Raw genomic sequence first — 22046 nt, forward strand, 5'->3', positions numbered from 1 at the left:
CTGCTTCAGCCATGACAACAACATACAGACGCTATACCAGCCGGCAAACAAACGCTAGTTGGGTTCTCACGTCCATATTTGAGGAAGTGGGGGGTGGTGGGGGAAGTGAGGAATGCCGTAAAGCAGTCGAATTTTGTAGTTCGTTTTGTGCTCGGGTTACTACTCGAACCCCGAAGTTCAGTAGTTCCAGTAAAAGCGATACAGACCCCGTCAGGCTATGACAGACGTGTCATTCATTCTGTTGTAAGTCGATGTACCATCACTAGAGTCTTGGAAATATATTATGAAGGTTGAAAAATTACTTGGTGTTGCTTTAAAGGTTTCTAAAGTTGCTTTAATTTCACGGAGGTACAGGACCCCACCCCACCACCTTAACTAACACATTTTCTGCGGGGAAACCCTGCATTTTATTTATGTATGAATGAATGTATGAGTTCTTGGTTTTCTAATCAATTTTTTTAAAGAATGAATAGATAGGGCAAAACAAATTGCATTATATAAATTACACTAATGCCTGGAAATTAAACCCATGACCTTGCTGTTGCTAGCACCATGCTCTACCGTTTAACAGTCAACATGACCGTTTTTTGCAACATATTAGAATACTTTCTGAAGGGTCATATCATGTGACAATGAAGACAGGAATAATGGCTGTTGGAATTTCAGTTTTGCATCAAAGGAATAAATTACATTTTAAAAATAGAAAAATAAATGCAGCCTTGGTGAGCATAGGAGACCCCAAACTTTAAAACAGTAGAGAAGAAAAAATAGCAGTAGCATAATGCCTCAGACAATTAATTATCCTGACCCTTTAAATTTGAACTTGGCATTTACTAAACGGGATGTTTTTGCAGAGGTAGTTTAAATTCTCCTCATTTGAACTACCCTACGCTGAAGTACTGAGAATGTCAGAGCAATGAAACAGATGCAGAGACTTCCGCTCCAGAGACAGGTAATCAGTCACTCACGTCAGCGGGGGCGGGACACTGGATTGCCTTGACATCTCATTGCTCAAGGGTCCTGTCCATTATGACACAAACTGGCTCGGTGTCAAGCACCAGAGATGCCTGTCCCTGCCCTCTGGGGCCCTCAAGGACAGAGGAGATGTGGCCTTGAGCACAGAGGCCAGTTTTAGACCAGGGACAACCAGGAGTAACCTGGTGGAGAAGGGCACCGCAGGACTAGGACAGCCAGGGGTAACCCAGCGAATTCTTTTAGAGCAGAATAGTGAAGGGTAAACTAATGTTAGGAGCCATTTTTAGCATAGGTTAGAGAAGGACATGGTATACAAACTAGTGTTAGGAGTAGCTTTAGAATAGAGCGAGGGAAAGTTGTACATTGTTAGGGCAGCACAATTAAGGGCAACTTGGAGATGCACTGTAGCAATACATTACATTAATAATACATATAATGATGATGCCAAAAAGGGCAGCCAACCATTTGCTAATGCTCTTTGACAGTCCTGGCAGCTGTGTAGCTTAATTTAATGTGCTGATTTCTGTAAAAACTTCACGATTCATTAATGAGGAATAACGAACCAAACGTTCTACTTATTTAGCATATTTTTAGGTATCTATGACGCATGGCATCCTTTGTTACTGAGTTCTCAAACAGTAAAAAACCTGACGGTAAGGTATTGTCTTAACTTTTTTTTTTTTTTTTATGAGGATATGAGTTTTTTTTTTTTTTTATAGGCTAAATTATTTAAATATGTCAGAGAAGCTGAAACCAGTTCTCTCTATAGGACAGCTGGACATATCAAACCTAATTTGGGGTAAATCTTTGTCATTTACTTTGTATTCACACTCCTATGGACCCATATGTTGTGTTCTGTCTGCAGTGCATGTTGGTTGATATGGTTGAAAAATCGTGTCTTGCTCCATGTGCTTTTGGGGATTAAAGTTTGGGGTCTCTCCAAGGCTGCATTTGTTTTTCTATTTTAATATATTTTTAAAATTGAATGTATTCCTTTGTTGCAAAACTGAATTTCAGCATTGATTATTCCTGTCTTCATAATATCATCCTTTAGAAATTATTATAATATGCCGAGTTAGTGCTCTATACACATTTCTTATTATTAATTTTGAAAATAGTTTTGCTTCTCGAAATGTTTGTGGAAACAGTGATTTCCTTTCAGGGTTTCTTGGTGGATAGAAAGTTCAAAAGAACAGCATTTCTTTTTTTTAGCATTATACATGTCTTTAATCTCACTTTTGATATGTTTAATGCATCCTTCCTGAATAAAAGTTTCTTTTAAAAACATCTTACTGACCCAAAACCTAATGGAAGTGTTTAAATCCACTTTACAGACACAGGGACCCACTCACAGGGACACAGGGACCCCTATATATATATATATCCAAGAACAACTAGCTGTTTTATTCTGGGGTCTATGGGTTGAATGAGAGTCTGGGTGAGTGGGTCCCTGTGTCTGTAAAGTGGATTTGGCTGATTCAGGGTCGATGCAGAAGCAAAAAATGATGTGTCCTAGTGGCAGCTGACTATTTTTGTGTTAGCTGTAACCACCTTTAAGTAGCTCATTGAAAAGAGATGGGTCATCGAGGTCTGGACACAAGCATAGACTCTGGATTGAAGTGGGGCACTGTTCTTACTGAGAGGAGTAAAAGTAGGTAATTATGTCATGCTGCGCCATAATTGGCACTGTCAAAATTGTCAAAAGCTTGATAGAAAAAGCCTAAAACTGTAGACCGGTCAGGCGGGAAAGGATTTGACACTTTAAGTAAGTTCCATCTGAAATTATATGTTTATATCTTTATAAATGTTTTATTAAAGGGAATTTAATATCAGCAGAGGCAAATATATACTTAGTATACTACATTGCAGCTGACATTCTCATCCAGAGTTAAGAGGTTTAGTTGTCATGTGGGTAATTCACATGGACATACTGAAGTTAAAGCTGTGATTTTTTTTTTTTTTGTTCAATAGACAAAAACATTACTTCATCTCAATTGTGTCTCATTCAACTCCCTTGTATATCGTGGACCTGAATGTGTGCAACTGCAAGGGTGTTGATCCACTAAATATTGGGGCACTGATGATTCAGTTTCCTGCAACATGATTACAGTCACACATATTAAAACAATATATGTATTAATGAACAACAGAAATTATAGCCTTTTGTTCTGATAGAATGGATTATTATGCACTTCTGTTGTAACTGTCAAAATGTACAGTGCTGTCATAAAACATGCTCATCCTCCATTTCTGTTGGCTTGAGATGATGAAAAGGTTACAGTTTTTCCAGTAAATTAACATAGTAAAGATCTCACCAGATCTCACTGGTCTTACAATGCATTGTAGGAATTTTTAGGGAGTGAACGTTTCAGTGCTCGTAGTTTTAAAAATGTCAGTTTCCCTGTGCAGTGCTCTACTGAACTAAGGAGATAATTAAGATGCATCCAAGATTTGTCTTGCAGTTCTTGGCTTAGGTCCCAAGTTTAAATTCAGTATGTTTGCCAGAAAAATTGCCTGTCGGAAAATCAGCCTGTAAATTAAGAAGCAATTTTAAAGGACAACTTCACATATTTTCAACCAGCTTTGTATTGTTACAATGTCGGTATTAATGTGAATGGACAATGTGTACACTTTCTCCATATTACCTGTACCCAGATCTCCCTGTTGTGTCATCTGTGGACATCTGCCAGCTCCAGGACTTTTGCTGACTTTTGCAACTAAATGGGGAGATCTGGCTGCTATTAACATTAGCTATGTTTCCATTCAAATTTGCTAATTTAACTTATGCACAAAATTGGAATATTACATAAAACACTTCAACCGTCATCTTTTGTGTCAGTGGGGAATGTCAGGTTACATTTCAAAGCTGCATTCCTTTTGCCATTAATTGTAATAATCCAGTGAGATTTTTGCATGGGATTTTTTCCTGAATAAATTACTTGCGTCTCAGAGCGCGCAGACTAAATGCAATAAATGTCATGCGTTCAGATGCCTGGTGTTTGGGAACGCAATTGTGAGACCGTTATTGGAGGGAGTTAAACCAAATCATTCTGATCACAGACTTTGGCTCAGGAATTTCAGAATGATCAAACAAACATTTGATCAAACGCACAATGAAACTGGCCCTCTGGTTAGTCCAGTTATCCAATCTCGTCAACTGTTGAGGCAAAGTTACGTGAGTTTTTAGTTGTGCATCAAGGAATTTGGTAAATGTGTTTCCATCGTTTAGGGGTCGTGCATAGGGTTTAGGTTTTTTTTTCTATAAATCATATTTAGACAAGTATGAATATAAATTATTTTGTTAACTGATCATTGTGGACATGCTAGGTAAGGCTGTATTTCTATTTTTCCCCTCAAAATTGCATGATGAAATTCAGACATGTTATTACATTTATGATTTTTATTTACTTTATATTTTCATATATGTTCATGAAGACCTAGAAAACATGTCGTGTCAACTGCTTGTGTGAAGCCATAGGCCACTGAACATTTGTTAGTTGGACATATAGAGTACTGTGCACAATTGGTGAAGAACCCAGGATTTACTTAAAGGGATTTGCCTAGAATATTTAGGATTTATTCCCTTAGTCAAATCCTAAAGGATTTTCCTTATAAAGTGCTGATAAAAATGCTAATTTGGTTTGTGATTGACCTCACACATTTTCCATACCTGCTAAGAAATATAGATAATCCATTTCAATTAAAATCAGAAAATTATTTTGCAAAGCTGCTGCTGTTTAAATAAAGATACATATTCATATTTATGGACATAAGTCCTGCTGTGGATCGTGACATATGGTAGAGGATTGCATATGAAAATGGGGGTACCTTGTTACTGCATTTTTTGCTGTTATTTATTTATAGCTTTAGGAGAGCAGAGATGCACCTTTGTTTTGAAAACCGCCATGGGGATTCATCGTCTGACTAGAAAAATTGAATTATTCAGAAAACCAGGCAAATAATAAAATTGAGTTTTGCAGAGTATGGCGCAGTTCGAGAGTTAAAATCAAATATTTAAAGCCAGTGCTTTTTGAACATGTTCCTGTTACATTCCTGTTTACTTTGCTTTGTTTCAAGAGCCCATGCATCATAAATGGAAGGGACCCGTGTGACACACTTGTAATTATGGGATATTGCTGTCAGCTCCATTATTTAAATTTAAAAAAAGAAGAGAAAGACTACATCCTGAAAACATATGAAACGTATTATTTTAAGCAACTAAGTCCTCGAGAAAAACTCAAAAACAACAAACTTAGCGAGCAGATGCATTGGTATTCAGTTAGGACCAAGTGCCAGATACAACAGCGAGACTGCTAATGAAGTGTGCCCATCAGGGATGACTCAAACTGGCACCTTTGAAGGTTTGATTGCCTGCTGGACAGGAACTGGTAGGGCACTACATGCGTAGTACTGGTGCCAAAATCTGTTTGTAGTGTGGAGGGATGACCATAAGCATCAACATATGGAGGATAGGGAGTTAGAAACACCACTGGCAGGAAAACCTGTTGGACAACCACTTCAAGACCAACATATAGCCAAAAACGCCACATGTCTGTCTCTCCTGAGACAGAGCGTTGGAGCGTGTGTGTTCTCTCTGAGATGGGACTGAAAGTATCTGTTGTTTTGAAACTCCTGTCCTTGATTATTCAGCAAAAGGTTTGACAGATGTGCGATTATGTTGAGTGTATTCTTGTCACGGTTGTTTTAAAATGCAAAATCAACATTCGAGAATGCTCTCGTGTCATTTGAATGATCAAGAGATGCTACAAGAAATCTAGTAAGTCTGAAAATGTTTGATTGTATATATGTATGTATGTATGTATGTATGTATGTATGTATGTATGTATGCATGCGTTTGAATCAGGGCTGTATCCCCCATGAGTTCCTGTGATAGCTGTGTCTCCTGGTAGGTCTTGCCAGCACATTTGCTCCAGGATTGAGCTAATTAAGGCTGGACTATTACAGGACAGGCTCACAAGATCAATACAACCGGAGCTCCTGTGACATTCTCTCTCTCTCTCTCTCTCTCTTTCTCTCTTTACCTTGCTATTGAATTCCCCACTTTACATCATAGAGCTTGACTCCGATGCACACACCTGCAGCCACTGTCAACATATGCACAGGGCCCCCTACAGAAACACAGGAACTTCCAATTAGTCATCTCTAGCTTGGAAATGTGGAAAGAATATGACAGCTCTGGCCTCTACCCCTCTCGTTATTTGAACAGATCTCACTAAAATGGCTTGTTAAAGAAGGGTACAACTGCCCTTTTAAAGGTCTGCTGTATTTTTGCCCTGGCTCAACAATGTGTTAAATTCAAAGACTGCCAAATATTGTCATAATACTATATGTATCGCATAATAGTTTATTGATTACGTTTTTTTCCAGCAACATCTAACAACAACAACAACAGATCAGAAGTGTGTGGTTCAGTCAGATTTAAAAAAACAAAATGAAAATCAATTGCTTTATTCAGCAAGGGCACGTTAAATTGATCAATTATTAAACAACACAACTGTTTTCAACATTGATCATAATTATAAATATTTCTTGAGCCCTAAATAAGCATATTAGAATGATTTATGAAGAATCATGTGTCACTCATTCCTGTTATGGCCAAGCTGAATTTTCTGTATCCGTTACTATTCAAATAGAAAACATTTTAATATTATTTTAAACTGTAACAATATTTAACATAATTACCTTTTACTGTATTTTTACTGTATTTTTGATCAAATAAAGGCAGCTTTGGTGAGCTTAAAAGACCTTTCAAAAACATTTTCCGTCCGTCCGTAACCTACATACATACATACATACATACATGCATAGTATACATATACATACAAGTAACTACAACATTTGGAGCCACAATATAGCTAACACTGCTGAAGTTATTTAACAACTAACCAAGTAGTTAAAAACTAATTTATAAAAAACGTTTTATTATTATATCATTAACAACTTGGTTATTTACAAATTAGGTCACCACAAGTAGGATACAAAATAGTTCTCATATTTAGTCCATTTAATTTTGATGTTTATTTCTAGAAATCTAAATAGGCTAAATAAAAACGCACAAATCAGGGTATTAAATAGTTTAAACGTGTCTTGCAAAAGTTGAATAGGGAAAAGAGAGAGAGAGAGAGAGAGAGAGAGAGAGAGAGAGAGAGAGAGAGAGAGAGAGAGAGAGAGAGAGAGAGAGAGAGAGAGAGAGAGAGAGAGAGATTTTTTTTTAATCCATTTGTTGGAAAGTGCCTACCATTAGACCTCTCTGTATATTGCAGAAGTTGTTTAGCAAACATGCAGATGGTTAAATACAAAACATTACAATCTGAAGTGCAGGGGTACTGGCAGTACTTTGTTTAAAGATGTGAAAAGAAATATGACATATAAAACCGTACTGCAGTTCATGCTATTGAACATACTACAAAACATCAGCAAAAATCACTCCCATCACTGGCTGCATTTTCTGGCTGTGGTACAAGAAACGCTTCAACTGTACCTCAAGCCAGTAAAGATCTGGACCCTTAAGATATCCTTGCCGGTTAACAGCAGGAACAAAAAGATGTGTTTAGCTGTGATATGGCAACATGAGTGGGTTGACACAATGCCGCCTGAGTCAGAGGCAACCAGCGGATGGGTTGCCAGCCCCTACGTATATGAGTGTGGATGACAGCGAGCGGCAAGATGACACGTTATTCCGCTGGTTCGGAATCGGCAGAAATAATTCCCACACTGACCTGCCTGTCGTGCACCGACGCCAGCCGGTCCCCGCATGTTTTATTTATGAGCGTCTTATGAATAGATATCCTCTGCGCTCTGTGACACCCGTAAATTGGCCAGGGGTGCCTGTGAGCGCCTCCCCACACAAGAGTCAGCTGCACAACTCCGACAGGAAACCTGAGGTTCATGCTGTTGGGAAGAATTTGGTAGAGCAGCTCTAAGATGCTGCATTAGACCAAATAAAAGATGGATCTGAAGATGTTGAGTAAATGGAGGGTGCAAGCATAGAACCATAGTGTCCTGAATAAGATGTTCATATTGAAAAGTATTATGATTAATGGAGGACATTAGCCCCAGCTGTGATACCATCTTGCACAAAGATACCATAATATCAGCCTTATCTTAGTGCATCTGCCCATATTTATTGAACAAACACAACTTTATTGTGGTTATCATATATTTTCTTTTCTTGTGTCTTTCAGTGTCTTGGTGTTTTGCTTCTTGTTTACATCTGAATTTTCCAGAGTGGATTTCCATTCCACTGAAGACCAATTTGGAGTTGTTTGTTCAGTCATGCTTATGAATCATTCATGGTCTTGTCAATAAATTATACAAGTAAATGATTCATTTTAGTACTAAATGCAAGCAAACCCTGTTCTTTCCCATCCACTCATGAACTGAATCTTTTGTTTATAGCAAGATTGGTTTGGTTTGGTTTGGTTCGGTTTCATTTTGTTATTTTAAACAAAAAAGTAATATGTTTGAATGCTTCCATGGACAGCAATCCTATTTGTCCACGCTAAACAACTTTTATCTTTTTTTTTTTTTTTTTGGTGTTTGCCCTAAAGCCATTTCACATTAAGTTCACCTGACAATGTCAGTGTGCCATGAAATAAAAGCAGAAAAACAAATTACTTAAGTAATGTTTTCGAATAGATTAGCATTAGAGCACATCACAGTTTTTTCAGGTTAGACGGATGAGATGTGTTTCTTGAATTGTATTTGCTTTTTTAACATAAGCATTGAGCACTACATAAGCATTTTGCTACTAAAGCTTTATTCCACTAATATACTGTATGCATCTAATAATGAAGCTACACATGAATGAAATAAGTGGAAACTTGAAAAACTGTTTGTGTTCTCTTTTAGGCCATCTCCATACTAACATGTTTCTGGTCACTGGTTTACATCCAAAACGTTACTCCACATCGGAGATGAAACAAGATGTGTTCGACATCGGCTACGGCTGGATGTAACCGATTGACGAGAGTTGCCGCTTGCAGGCGGGGAGGAGCTGAAAACGGACACGTGAAGTCGGACACCAGTAGTACTTTATCACAGCTGAAGTGAAATAAATACACAGACGTTACAGACACGTTTCCATTTAATACCAATATGCTGCTTAATACAGTGCCTGTTTGTACAAGAATAAAGTTCAACATAAGCCTATACTATTTAAAAACCAATGTGGGGTCAACGTTTTTTATTCCGTTTTATTTTGATAAACATGGCACAATATAACGTCTCGACTACATGAAAATATATTTTAATTTTATAAAAAAACATATTTGTGAGCATAAGTAGAACTGAAGGTGTGAGAATAAACCATAGATTGTAAAAAAATAAATAAACATGAAACACAGGTTAACTCTGTCATGCGGTGAATCCGGCCAATCGTGGAACAGCTGTGTCGCATCAGAGCTTATGCAGCCGCTCTGGAGAAGCTGCGCAGAATGAATCACCCGGCTGTTATCGAATCAGCCTCGCGGTACTTTGATGCCATACATCACAGTCACGTGCCATCAGCGTTGTCTCAAGTCGGACACAATTTCTAACCGGCATGCACTGCTTCAAGTCAGCCGCCGATCGGTCTGTGCAGAGCTGCATGAAGTCGAACAGGCCTAAGAACTTATGAGAACCTGACTTTTGAAACAAGGAAACCAATCAGAACATGACACATGAAAAGGGAAAGCACATGACAGGATTACATGAGGGGAACAGGGAATCACATGACATGACCAGGAAGTAAGACTAGGCTTGTTCGACTTAAAGTAGTGCATGCTGTTTAGAAATGTTTTCCAACTTGAGACAGCGCCGACACCACTTCACTGTGACGCATGCATCAAATTACCTTGAGAGTGATTTGAGAACAGACGGTTGACTCTGCCGGCTCAAGAGCGGCTGCAAGAGCTCTGATGACAAAAAATACACAGCTGTTCCACGATTGGCCGGATTCACTGCATGACAACTACCACGTGTGTTTCGTGTTTATTCTGACACCTTCAGTTCCACGAATGCTCACAAATTTGTATTTTTAGAACAGTAAAAGCTATTTTTATGTTGTTACGATGTTATATTGTGTCATGTTTATCAAAATTAAACTGAAAAAAATATATAGACCCCACTACATTGGTATTTATATAGTGTATTTGCTTATGTAGAACTTTATTTTGTACAAACAGACGCTGTATTAAGGACTACGTAAAGTATTGAATGAAAATGTCCCTGACACATCTGTGTGTTTTACAAATATTGCATTTCTCTTAAGCTGTGATAAAGTATGTAAATACAGCGCTATCGTCACTACTCTCATTAATCGGTTTTTATTTATTTATTTATTGTGTTTACAGGGGCAATGCACATTAATAAACATAAATGTAAATGTGCCAGAAATTTTTTTGCCAGAAGGTTACATCCAGCTGCACCCGAAGTCTAACATGCAGGTGAAACTCGAAAAAATTTAATATTGTGCAAAAGTTAATTTATTTCAGTAATTCAACTTAAAAGGTGACATATTATAGACTCATTACATGCAAAGTGAGATATTTCAAGCCTTTATGTGTTATAATTTTGATGATTATGGCTTACAGCTATGAAAACCTTTTCACAATATTTAAATTTTCTAATGGCGCTCTTTCATGTACTTTATTAGACAGGTGAGCAATGTACATAAAACTAATCAATGTTGTTATATAGCTCAACATGATGAAATGTTAGAAAATGATCGGTATGTTATTTTAATGTTGATCTAGCTTACTGCTAGTCTCACATAGCAGTAACAAACTAACACATAGAATAACATTATAACTTTCAACACACTCAAATGCAGTTTTGTGTGATAGTGTAGACCAAGTGAAAAAGCGCTGCATTACCTCACAAGTTTCATTTGTCTAATAAACTGACCTGTGTAAGTATTAATTCAGCACTTGTGGGTAGTTCGGTAGAATGAAATGTCCTTATTCCTTTATATCCGCGGGACTCGCGTGTGGTGTGTCGCTGATATCTGTCTCTTATTAGCAATCGTGCCATGCTTCATACCACAGTCATGTTAAAAACATCAATCTATTCACTCATCCATAAACATTATTAGATCCATCAGCATGACGACAAGTTCCATAATTCCGCTCATGTGTCATACGCCTTTGTTATTGTAAGAGTAATTTACATATTGTAGCTTTAATACTTTTGTGGAAACAATATTTTTTTTCATGATTCTCAGATGAATATGAAGTCATTTGAGAGCAACTTGTGTGGCATAGTTCTATTTTGAGAATTGGAAGTACATGATGGCAACGTATATTACTGCACTTGAATTGAGGCAAACAAAAAGCCCTCTATGCACAAGTCTGAAAATTCAAAGAGGTTCCTCTTGCTATAATGAATCCTCTCAAATCAAACACAGAAAAATATGGCTTTTGGGTAAATCGTTAGTGGATCCCTCATGGGCAAGGACAGCAAAGTACAAGGTGCATGCTGGGAAACGTGGTCTTGTGCTGCTCATCAACAGTAGCAGATTGTAAAGTGTCAGCCACCTGGTGAGCTCAGTCAAGGAGGCAGCATCAAAGGCATATGCAGGACCAGCGTGAAATACACAACACTCATGCCCTGTCAGCAAAAGGCAAGCTATGTTAACATCTGGCAAGGAGATTACAAATGAAACAAACAATCATTTATTCTCAGTGCAGCAGTAAAGCAGATGCCACACGTATTATGTATGATGAGTTTGTGTGAACAAGTGGAAATTACACAAGCCAATTCATCTTTAGTGGCTCATAAAGAAAACAAATCCACTTGATTTCTGTTTAGTGATCCACATAAAGAGAGAAAACAAAAGAAGAATGCAGTCGTCATGGTGTTCAGAACAAGTTTGTGCAGTTGTAATATTCCAAGTGGAAAGCTCAGCAGCAAATGTAGACAGCAGGGAGAATAATACAGCAAATACGAGAAATTAGGTGAAATTTTCTAAATTGGCAAGAGAATGGCTGAATTATAATGTTTGTCCAAGTGTGATATGTATTTTCCAATTACGCTGCAATGTGGAGATTCCAGCGTGTAAAGCCAAAGACTTCTGTCCACCCACGTGTACTTATATTATATCAAGAAAACAATTCTTGATTGTATATTAAGACACCAGAATAATCAGCAGCTTCATGCCAAGCTCATTTTGACTAGAGGACAAATGTGGGCCGCATGAGAGCCAGTTTCTTTCCAAGAGAGGTGCTTAACGCTAATTCCTTCATTTATTTCATGTCGGAGGGAGGCTCCAATAAGCATTGCCTCCACCTGAAGCCATGAGCCAGGAACTAATAAGACATTAAACATTTTGATCTATCATCTGTGTTCAAACGAGAAGCTCATTAGCGGAAGTGTGGCCCAGGCATGTCAGGCCTTTGGCACTCTGAATAACCAATGAGGTCTGGGTCATTCTTTTAAACTTGTCAAATCGCACATTATTTCTCCTCTTAATGGATTTAAATATTTAGTATTCACCTATGTTTCTGTGATAATGGGTGGGAAATTTCACTATGTTAACTATAAGTTTACTAGGTCATCATAACAAAGCTGTTTTTATGTGTAAAGCCATTTGTCTCTGACATTTGTGGACTATTGTCGCATTTCGCCCCCTAGTAACAGTTGAGCGTAACTTTCAAATTGGCTGTGAAGTAGCCGTCTGCTTATTCAGCATAATAAAATTAATGATTAATAGTGGTGGAACGGATCACAAAATACACGGTTCGGATCATTTACGGTTTTTGAGCCAAGGATCAGATAATTTCATCAGCAAAAAAATAAATAATAATAATATGTGTTAGTGTGTGTATATATATATATATATATATATATATATATATATATAATCAACTGCGATCCGTTCCACCCCTAATGATTAATGAATGTTTGAATAGGGTTGGGAATTGAACATTCCAATTCTGGAATTGAATACTTAAGTGTTCTTTTGTAAGTGTGCCTGTTGATTTTTGTTCATGGTGTTCAGCTACTTAGAATAAATGTGAATGATATCTTAAATTTTGGTAATTCTCACCTTGCTCTCATAGTTTTAATTTGAATACATTGTATCCCATCGGGTGGTTGCAAAAGTTCTCCTCTACATTGGAAATGAATTACTTCTGGTCTGTCGTTTTTTCAGAGATGGTGAAAAGTCAAGAATGGTGAATCCGCAGACTCTGAAGAACTAAAATAAATTGTAATTCATCATGAAACATGACTAAATATTTTCGTTAATACACTCAGGGTTTGTGAAAGTGGTGTGTCTCATGTTTTTGTGATTAAGTAATGTAAAAGTAAAAACACACACACACAAATAATCCCATTTTCTAGAAGAGAGGGATATGTAGACAAAGGAGACGTGAAAGTAAAGATTAAAGGCTTATTAGTGTATCTGTGTATCCTCAGGGTAATGGGGATTATACTGATAATGCACATGAACATCTTTCTCACAGCAAGGATCAGCCTACAGCCTGTCATAGTAAAAGCACTGTTTGATTGTCTGTTTATGGGTTTATTAATTTTTTTCTTGACATCATTTTTCAGTATTCACATCCTTGTATGGTTATTTTCGAAGCCATTAGTTATTTTTCAGAAGAGCCTAGATTGTAGGATTTCTCAAAGATTTAAAGATTCTCAGTTCAAGGTTAGCAACATAATGACTTATGTAATACTTAGATTCTTATTTAAAAGAAATAAGCTTAAACTCACTAAGACTGCCTTCTTTCACCTCTCGTCTTCCCGTCTTTAAAGCACATCTTAAGACCTTTTTGTTTACTGAACATTTCTCCACACCAAACTCATAGCTTCATCCAGATAACCTGTCTTTGTAGTATTGTTTTGGTTGTTTGTTGTTGTGTTTCCTTGCCTTCCAACTATGTAAAGCGACCTTGGGTTTGAGAAAGGCGCTATATAAAATAAACGTATTATTATATTATTATTAAAAGCTTCAGACATTTTCAAAATATCTTTTTTACTTTCTCTGCTAAACCTATTAGTTTCTCAAGGTTTTTTTGTCCATAGACATGATGTAGGATAATAAGTTTGCTTCAGCACAATTCTTTTGAGTCTGACCTGGCGGCGACTGCTACATTTACGGTCACCATGATACGTTAACCTCCGGAGCCAGTTTCAGTTTTTTGTTTTGTTTTGGTCTCTACTCTTTCCCTCTGTTTGTTGCAGAGGCATATTGCCCTTGAATGCCTCGGGTAGCTCTTTCACAGACTAGACAAAAGACCACATAATCAAAACACTGCATTAAACGATTGCCACGGTCAAAGAATCCCTCACCAGCAAACGCATAAAAAGTTATGCTGATACGCTGAGGAGTAAATGGCAGAAAAGGAAAGTGGTGAGAATTATAAGGAAGCCAGGAGGAGCTGGAGGCTTGCAGAAGAATAGTCAGCCTCTAATTGTTTTCTGTGGGACTCTGTGTTACCTGCTGCAGATCCTTCTCGCTGGCTTCTCAGCCCCGTCTTCATTATTTCAACATCTTTGAACAGTGGCTCTTGTTGACATGAGTGTGACAACACATCCTCTATGATTTCTTTTGTCCATCTCAGCCCTATTTCTCTCTGTACTCTGTTTTGGCATGCCTGGAACAGATGGGCAGAGTCAACAGATGTTGTTGTTCGTTCTCTCTCTCTCTCTCTCTCTCTCTCTCTCTCTCTCTCTCTCTCTCTCTCTCTCTCTCTCTCTCTCTCTCTCCTATTCTATTCAATTCAATTCAAGTGAGCTTTATTGGCATGACTAGCATTAGACATATAAAAACATATACGTAGATAAATAAAAGTGAGATTTTTTTTGTTTCATATTATACATAAATATATCACAATACAATCTGTGCTATTTGTGTGAAAAAAGTGTCTCTGATGTTTTTATACTTGCTGCACTCGGCGAGGAAGCGCAGCTCGTCCTCTACGACTCCATCAGTGCAGTGTGAACACAGTCTCTGGCTCTCCAGCTCTCTCTGCTTGTGTCGGCCCGTCTCCACACACAGACTGTGGTCACTAATGCTTTATCTGACCATAATTATTAATATTGGTCAGGTATGGTGCCAATTTATAATCCAACTTTATTTTGTGGAATTATTTTTATTTATTTATTTGTGTGACCTTTATCTGCCAATCGTGAATGTATCTTCTTTGGTTATTTTCCCTATTTATTTTACTTTTGAGTGTCTGAACTGAATTGTTTTTCCAATTACGCTGAATATTGCTTGGGCTCTCTGTGTGTCCTGCCCTGTATCGGAGAGTGCAGTGATGGTAGCTCTCTGTCTGATAGATGGAACCAGAACTTCACTAATCTGACTAATTCTGCCCGGCAACCCAGACTTGGAGCATTTCTGTGAGTTCCCAGGATGTTCTTGTAGAACTCAAGGTGGAAAATTTCGACAGAGGTTTTGTCCCAGGATTCATAATTTAGTTTAAATCTGGGGCCCTGGATTTCACAGCCGTATAGGTTTGAATTGGTTTGATGATACAAAGATTTTCAGCCACAGTTTAATGGGTGGGTTAAATTTGAACAGGGGTTTTCTTATACTATAATAAGCCCTATGACGTTCTCTCTCTCTACCCCTTTTCTGGTCCATTTTTTATTTCCTTCCTAATGTTGTACTCTTTACAAGAAGATTAGATTTGGGCTACAATATTATTTGAATAGACTGTTAGTAGTGCTGTCTGATATTTTGACTCAAATCTAACTTTTACTGGTAAAATTTTTAGGATTGTCAGCACCATTTATAGAAACATTCAAACCACCGTTCAAAATTTTGGGGTCGGTAAGTGTGTTTTTTTTTTTTAAGTTCTTGAAAGAAGTCTCTTATGCCAAGTACAGCAAAAACAGAAATGTTATGACAATTTAAAATAACTATTTTCTATTGGAATATATTTTAAAATGTCATTTATTTCTGAGATGGCGAAGCTGAATTTTCAGCATCATTACTCCAGTCTTTAGTGTCACATGCTGCTTCAGAAATCATTCTAATATGTTGATTTACTTCTCAAGAAATATGTATTATTATCAATGTTGTGCTGCTTAATTTTGTGGAAACAGCTATCTATATATCTATCTATTTATTTATATATAGGCTATATATTCATAATTATTTTATGAATGTAAAATTATACATTTCTTTACTCTTTCTTTTAATAATTTTAATTTATTTAAAATCAAATAAATAAATGAATAAGAGTCAAAATAGACATTGGCTGATATATAATATAATATATATATAATATTTTTTATTTTATTTATTTTTATAGTTTTGTACCTGGTACTTTTGACATCCCTCAGATTGAGAAGCCAGTAATCAGATTGATGCAGCTGCTATACTGAATGCTTCAAACAAAGGCTGAACCCAGATAAGAAATGTCTGTGTCCCCAGAATTACTTGCTTTTGTGCAAGTCCACTCTGTCTAGACATTAAATTAAACAGCCATCATTTATGCTGATTTCCACAGAAACTTTTGTCTAAATCTCTGTGAGAATTGCTTTAAATGTGTGTAAGGCGTCTCTTGTCAGCCAGCGCTTAAGATACTCATCCTGTTCCCCTTTGAATGTGTGCTGACTCCTTCATTGCCAGGTCTCTCCCCTCTACCTCCAGCAGATGCAATGCATAATCAGGTTAGGCCACAATCAGATTATCAATTTCTAGGCTAAGTTGAAATGTACAGATTGCAGGCAGAAAGAGGGGTGACAGGCTGAGGACTTTGCCATGGGGCCAGATTGATGGAATGCCTGATTTGGACTGATGGAGGGGCCATTTATACAGCTGTAATTGCTCCTGTGATATCGACACTCCTCTAACACGTCCATAACCTTCCCCTCTCTTGTGCTCTCTGGTCTGGTAACCTTCAGTGGTGGTTTGTGTATGATAACTATAAATAGACTCAGAGCACACCTGGATCCATAAGATTCCGATAAGTTTGATTCAGAAGAAACAGTACTTTATCTAAATTGTGAGAGGCTGATACACAGTTTTTGGACTTTCCAAACTTTTATGGGTATTTGAACTGATGTTTGACCCGATTTATGTTAAATCATGTATTTGGTCAAGCGAAAAAAGAAAAAAAGTGAAATGTATCCTACAAATATAGAATGACAGATGCGGTTTTGGTTCTTCATGGGTCGTGAACAGGGGCATTTGTGAGTGTCCACAAGCTTGGTCCCCTCAATGGCTGTGCTAAATTGAGAGTCCTTTTAAATGGTTCAGGCAAAATATTTAAGTATAAATATTTCTATTTCTATCAGTCAGTTCAAAGAAGCTCTTTATATATTTCCATAAGGTACACAATTTCAGTTTTAACCAAACATGGCTGGAGAGGAGAGAAAGAAGAACAAAAAAGGGAGATCTCTCTTATATATTCCCAATCCTATCCATTTGGTATTCAGATTCCATGCTGGCTGAACTCTGATGTGATATCACACCAAGGTGAGCAGGAGATAGGATCTTAAATTAGACTTGCAGAGGAAACGAGATGAGCCAACATTAGAAGGCAATCTAAAATAACAAGAAGAATTATTTTCCCTAACCCGTTTATATAACTGATTTTTTTCTTACCTCTTTTAAAAGGTGAAAGGGTGTGGAATGAGCAAAAACCCTCCTTTTTTTCTTTCCTCTTCTTATCATTTTTCCCGATTTGCTGCCAGTTTTCATTGTTTTTCATTATTCCCCTCCATTATTTCCTAATTTCCGTTCTGTTGGTCTTTGGACACCTCTTTCGCAAGGCAATCAGATTGTCTGTAATGGCTTTGAATGTCCTTTCCTCTGGAGAGCCTCTCTAACCCACTCTTCTATCCCTGTATTGTGAGAGCTGAAGTTTACAGACTATAATCTTGCTTATTGATTGTGTTGCCGCACTGTTATATCTATTTGTATGGGTATAGAATTCATATCCACATTTCTTTTCGTACCATGTCGTTCTGTTGATAAAATGAGTTTAAACGTGGGGATTGCAACCCAAGCATTTCTACAACCCAGGGCTGCGAGACTGGCTCATAAGCTGGCTCATAAGCTGTAGCAATCCATGTTGGCGAAAGTTCTGTACTGTATGGGTCTGTCAGATCCACAGGCAATGATAAAGAGGGGTTCTGGTCATAGCATTATCCTGTCACCACTCCCCAGTGATTACACCCTGCTGCTCGACTCGCTCGCTCACCAACGTCGTTAATAAGACTCCAGAGGTGGAGTAATTGGCTCTTAATTACCGCCGTCTTCCGACCAACTGGCGTCCACAGCAGCTGCACGGAGAAAGGAGAAAGAATAAACCAGTGAAAACTAAAGAAGATAAAACATTCAAATGGTTTTGTAGCGTAATTGTCAGAGGAAACGGGAGGAGGGCAAATGTTCCAAACACAGATCCTCGCAGGGACGAATTGTAAAAGACCTGAATAATAGATTCTCTCTCTCTCTCTCTCTCTCTCTCTCTCTCTCTCTCTCTCTCTCTCTCTCTCTCTCTCTCTCTCTCTCTCTCTCTCTCTCTCTCTCTCTCTCTCTCTCTCTCTCTCTCTCTCTCTCTCTCTCTCCCCCTCTCCCTCTCCCTCTCTCTCTCCCTCCCTCTGTCTTTCTGTGTAAAAACTGGTGTGTCTGTAGAAGCAGAACAGCTCATAAAATGTTAAGAGGACAGATGGCGGGAAAAGTGTGGCGCATGGCGCACAACAGCCAAAGAAACATGGGGTGAGGATTCTGCTTTGGGCATCACTGGTTGAAAATTGAGTCGACTATAATTGCTTCTATGAGCTGTCCATGAGACCTGAGGCGAAGGGGTGCTTTTGAGAAAGTTGTTGAAAAATAAGAGGATGACAAAAATGCAATATTCAATTGGAGACATTCATTGAAAAATATAGGCAGCTCGAAGGCATTTGAAATTGTGTCTGCAATCATGAAATCCTGTAAAGCCTCTGAATGGACCAAGAGAGGACATACAAATTATATGTTATGAGCTCAATATCTGAAATGAACCCATACAAAACAGCAACGAATCTACTAGTCACACATTTCAAATGTATCAAAATGTATCATAATTTACAAAAAATAAATAGAAGAATTATCAGTCACAACAGGTGCTGTCATGCTGTTTTATATATTTATTTTTTACTCTGAGTGGACTGCTGGCCACACAAATTGCATGACTTCCTGAAGTGATTACACAGCCATGAAGTGCTGCTTTTTTCACCCCATGTCCTCTTACCCTTCTGAGGGAATAACAGGTAGTGGATGACAGGCTGATCTGAAACCCTGTGCGATAATGGCAGGGCAGCAGTTTACATTTGATGAAGCCACATAGTGCAGATTTGTGTCTGGCCTCGGCATTAACCGAATCCCCCAGTGCTATTGAAATTAAATGTCCATAGATGACAAGTAGCCTTCTCTGTAATTTCACGGTCATGCTTTGACCTGTTGGTTTAACTCACTGGGGCATACAGTATTTACTAAACGGAGATATGCTTAGACTATTGTCTAACCACCCGCAATCCTGTTTAACCAGATCCTATGTGAGCTGAAATAGCTGTGTGACCAAGTCAAAATGATGATTATTCATATTTTATGTTGATCATTGCAGTAACAATGTATCATTCAATAAGCGCATTTTCACATTGTGAAGAGCTGATTCAGAAGCCTGGACCACAGTGGTAGAGCTTTTGTGACAGACGCTGGAAACTGTCTATGGGTGGTTTTTATTGGCAGTACGGAAGATGTTTTTTTCTCGCTTTGTCCTTTAGCATTAGTTCACTTGTCTCATAATGCCTCATCTGAAACTAATCCTCCTTGTGCTAAACCATATTAGTGTCACAGCTTAATTAGTTGTTCTCTTTTGCTTCCTTACTTTATTTTTCCCTTGAATCTATTCTTCTCCTCCCCTTCCCATTTTCCCAAAACACAAGCTTTTATCATGTGACAAAAGAAAACAGCTTGGTCATGGAGGTTTTTATGATGCTTAAAACATTTTTTCTTTATTTATTTAAAAGGGACAATGCACATTAATCAACATTAGTACAAAGACCAACATGTAAATGTGCCAGATTTAGCCATACAGATTTTTATCTGGTATCAGAACTTTGTAAATAATAATAATAATCAAGGATCGGTATTGGGGCCATAAGCATTTTTTACATTTTTTATTTGATACATCGGTATCAGCTATCCTAAACCTGATCCGTTATTTTACGTCAGCTGTCATGCAGGTGTTGTGCAGTAGGTGGCGGTATGCACCTTCAAGCGAGTTTGCCAACCGTCATGAAAAGGAAAAGAAGCTCAAATGCATGATATTACTGTAACGATTCTGAACTGTGAAAAACCTTCACATGCTTGTAGAACTTGTAAATACAACATGTAAACACTTAATTTTGAAGACCTCTCTTGTACTACGTGGCCGCTGTCCTACCTGATCACTGCAGATCTAAGGTGTGTTCGACTCAAACCGGCTCTGTGCAGACCAATCGGTGTATAACATTAAAATACAGCAAAAATGTTTCGAAAGCATACAGAGCTTTATTTATGTTAATTACAACGTGAAGGCAGCATCTGTTCCGTTCAAGCTTCCGTGTTTAGCATATTTGATGTTCACTGTAAAGAATCATTCAAAAGTAATTTACAGTATTTATGCTGCATCTCAGTTCTTCTACTTATACTATGCCCTAAAAGTACTGTTTTTGTAAAGAAAAGGTATATACTATTGAGTGTGTCGCAGACTAAGCTCTGGGACTTGCTACTTTGTCATAATTGTGTCTAACGGACCACACTGTCGCTCACTTACGTACATCCTGTCACCGTTTAAACTGGCCTGTCAATCATCTCGTCACAGTTAAAATCCTCCACATTAAATTCAATTTAATTGCCTACCGTATCGGAGAGAAACGTAGTAGCACGTATGTCTTCCAGTCGTGGGTCTTTTATGCAGAGAACTCAAGTGATTGCGTAATGATGCATTTAAACGTTAATGACCAAACATATCTTTATAAAAGTTCACAGTATTGTTGCAGATGAAATGTAAAAAACATTGAAACAATATAACATTGAATTTTTTTTTTTTTTTTTTTTCAGGTTACATACTGATAATTAATCACTCAAACCCCTTCATCTAAACCTGTCGCACAACTGCCATGTTTGTAGTTTAACACATTTTATTTCTTTGTAGTTCTAATCGAATTCTCGTCCAATGCACAATGGTTTGTGGGCAATATTAGCCGTTAGAGTGTGCATGGATGTGCACTTCTGATTCTAACCAGAAAAGGTATCTTTGGAATACTCATTTCAACATACTAATATAATTTTGGGACACGACAATAATTCTAATTTCGAATACTATTTAGGACGGATGTGTGAATTGGGATGCAGCATTACTGTTTATTAGGGCTTGGACAATACACCTTCCCGATTCGATACTATCACGATACTTGGGTGTCAATACGATATGTATTGTGATTTTTTTTAAGAATTGCGATTCTACAAGTATTACAATTTGATATTGCAATATATTGCGATTTCTTTTTTTAACACTAGACCATGGAGAAAAAAGCTAAATGTTAAACTTATACAGACAGTACATGATGCATAAGATGTCATATTTACAAAAACAATTCATCACACCTTTCTGACTTTTATTTCAGAAGCATCATACTACATTCTCTTGAATAAATGCTTCAATCACTCGCCACCTAGTGGTGAAACAGTGAAATCGATAAATGTGTTGTTTTAAACGCCAAGTTTCTACCAAAAGCTGGTTTACTCTATTTTGATCGATATCGTAGACATCACCAGTGTTTATATTTTGAACCTTAAACTTTTATCCAAGTACTTCTATGATAATTTGAACTATTGTATCACATAAATAATGATACTATGAGGTTAAAAAGACTGCCTTTTCATGACTACTCTCTCTGGGTCAGCGGCAGCGCCAACACAGATTTGAATGTGGTTGCGATATGATTTTGTCAAAGGTTTAATAGACAGACGAATTGGAAGAAGATCGTGTGGGTGTTTGAATCAAGATCACAGTCTTTTAAAGATTAATCGTGCAGCTCTATTGTCTTATCTCTCTCTCAGCATATGAGTAGCGCTG

The 22046-nt window shown here is 37.6% G+C and overlaps 1 long non-coding RNA gene across 1 annotated transcript in view; it reads left to right on the top strand.

Annotated features, from left to right (window-relative positions):
* The window catches only part of LOC307008449, an 81994-nt gene that overhangs the window by 11910 nt on the left and 48038 nt on the right, over positions 1–22046 (top strand). The window lies entirely within an intron of this gene.

Source organism: Phoxinus phoxinus (assembly GCF_949152265.1).
Source record: "Phoxinus phoxinus genome assembly, chromosome: 12".
NCBI lineage: Eukaryota > Metazoa > Chordata > Actinopteri > Cypriniformes > Leuciscidae > Phoxinus > Phoxinus phoxinus.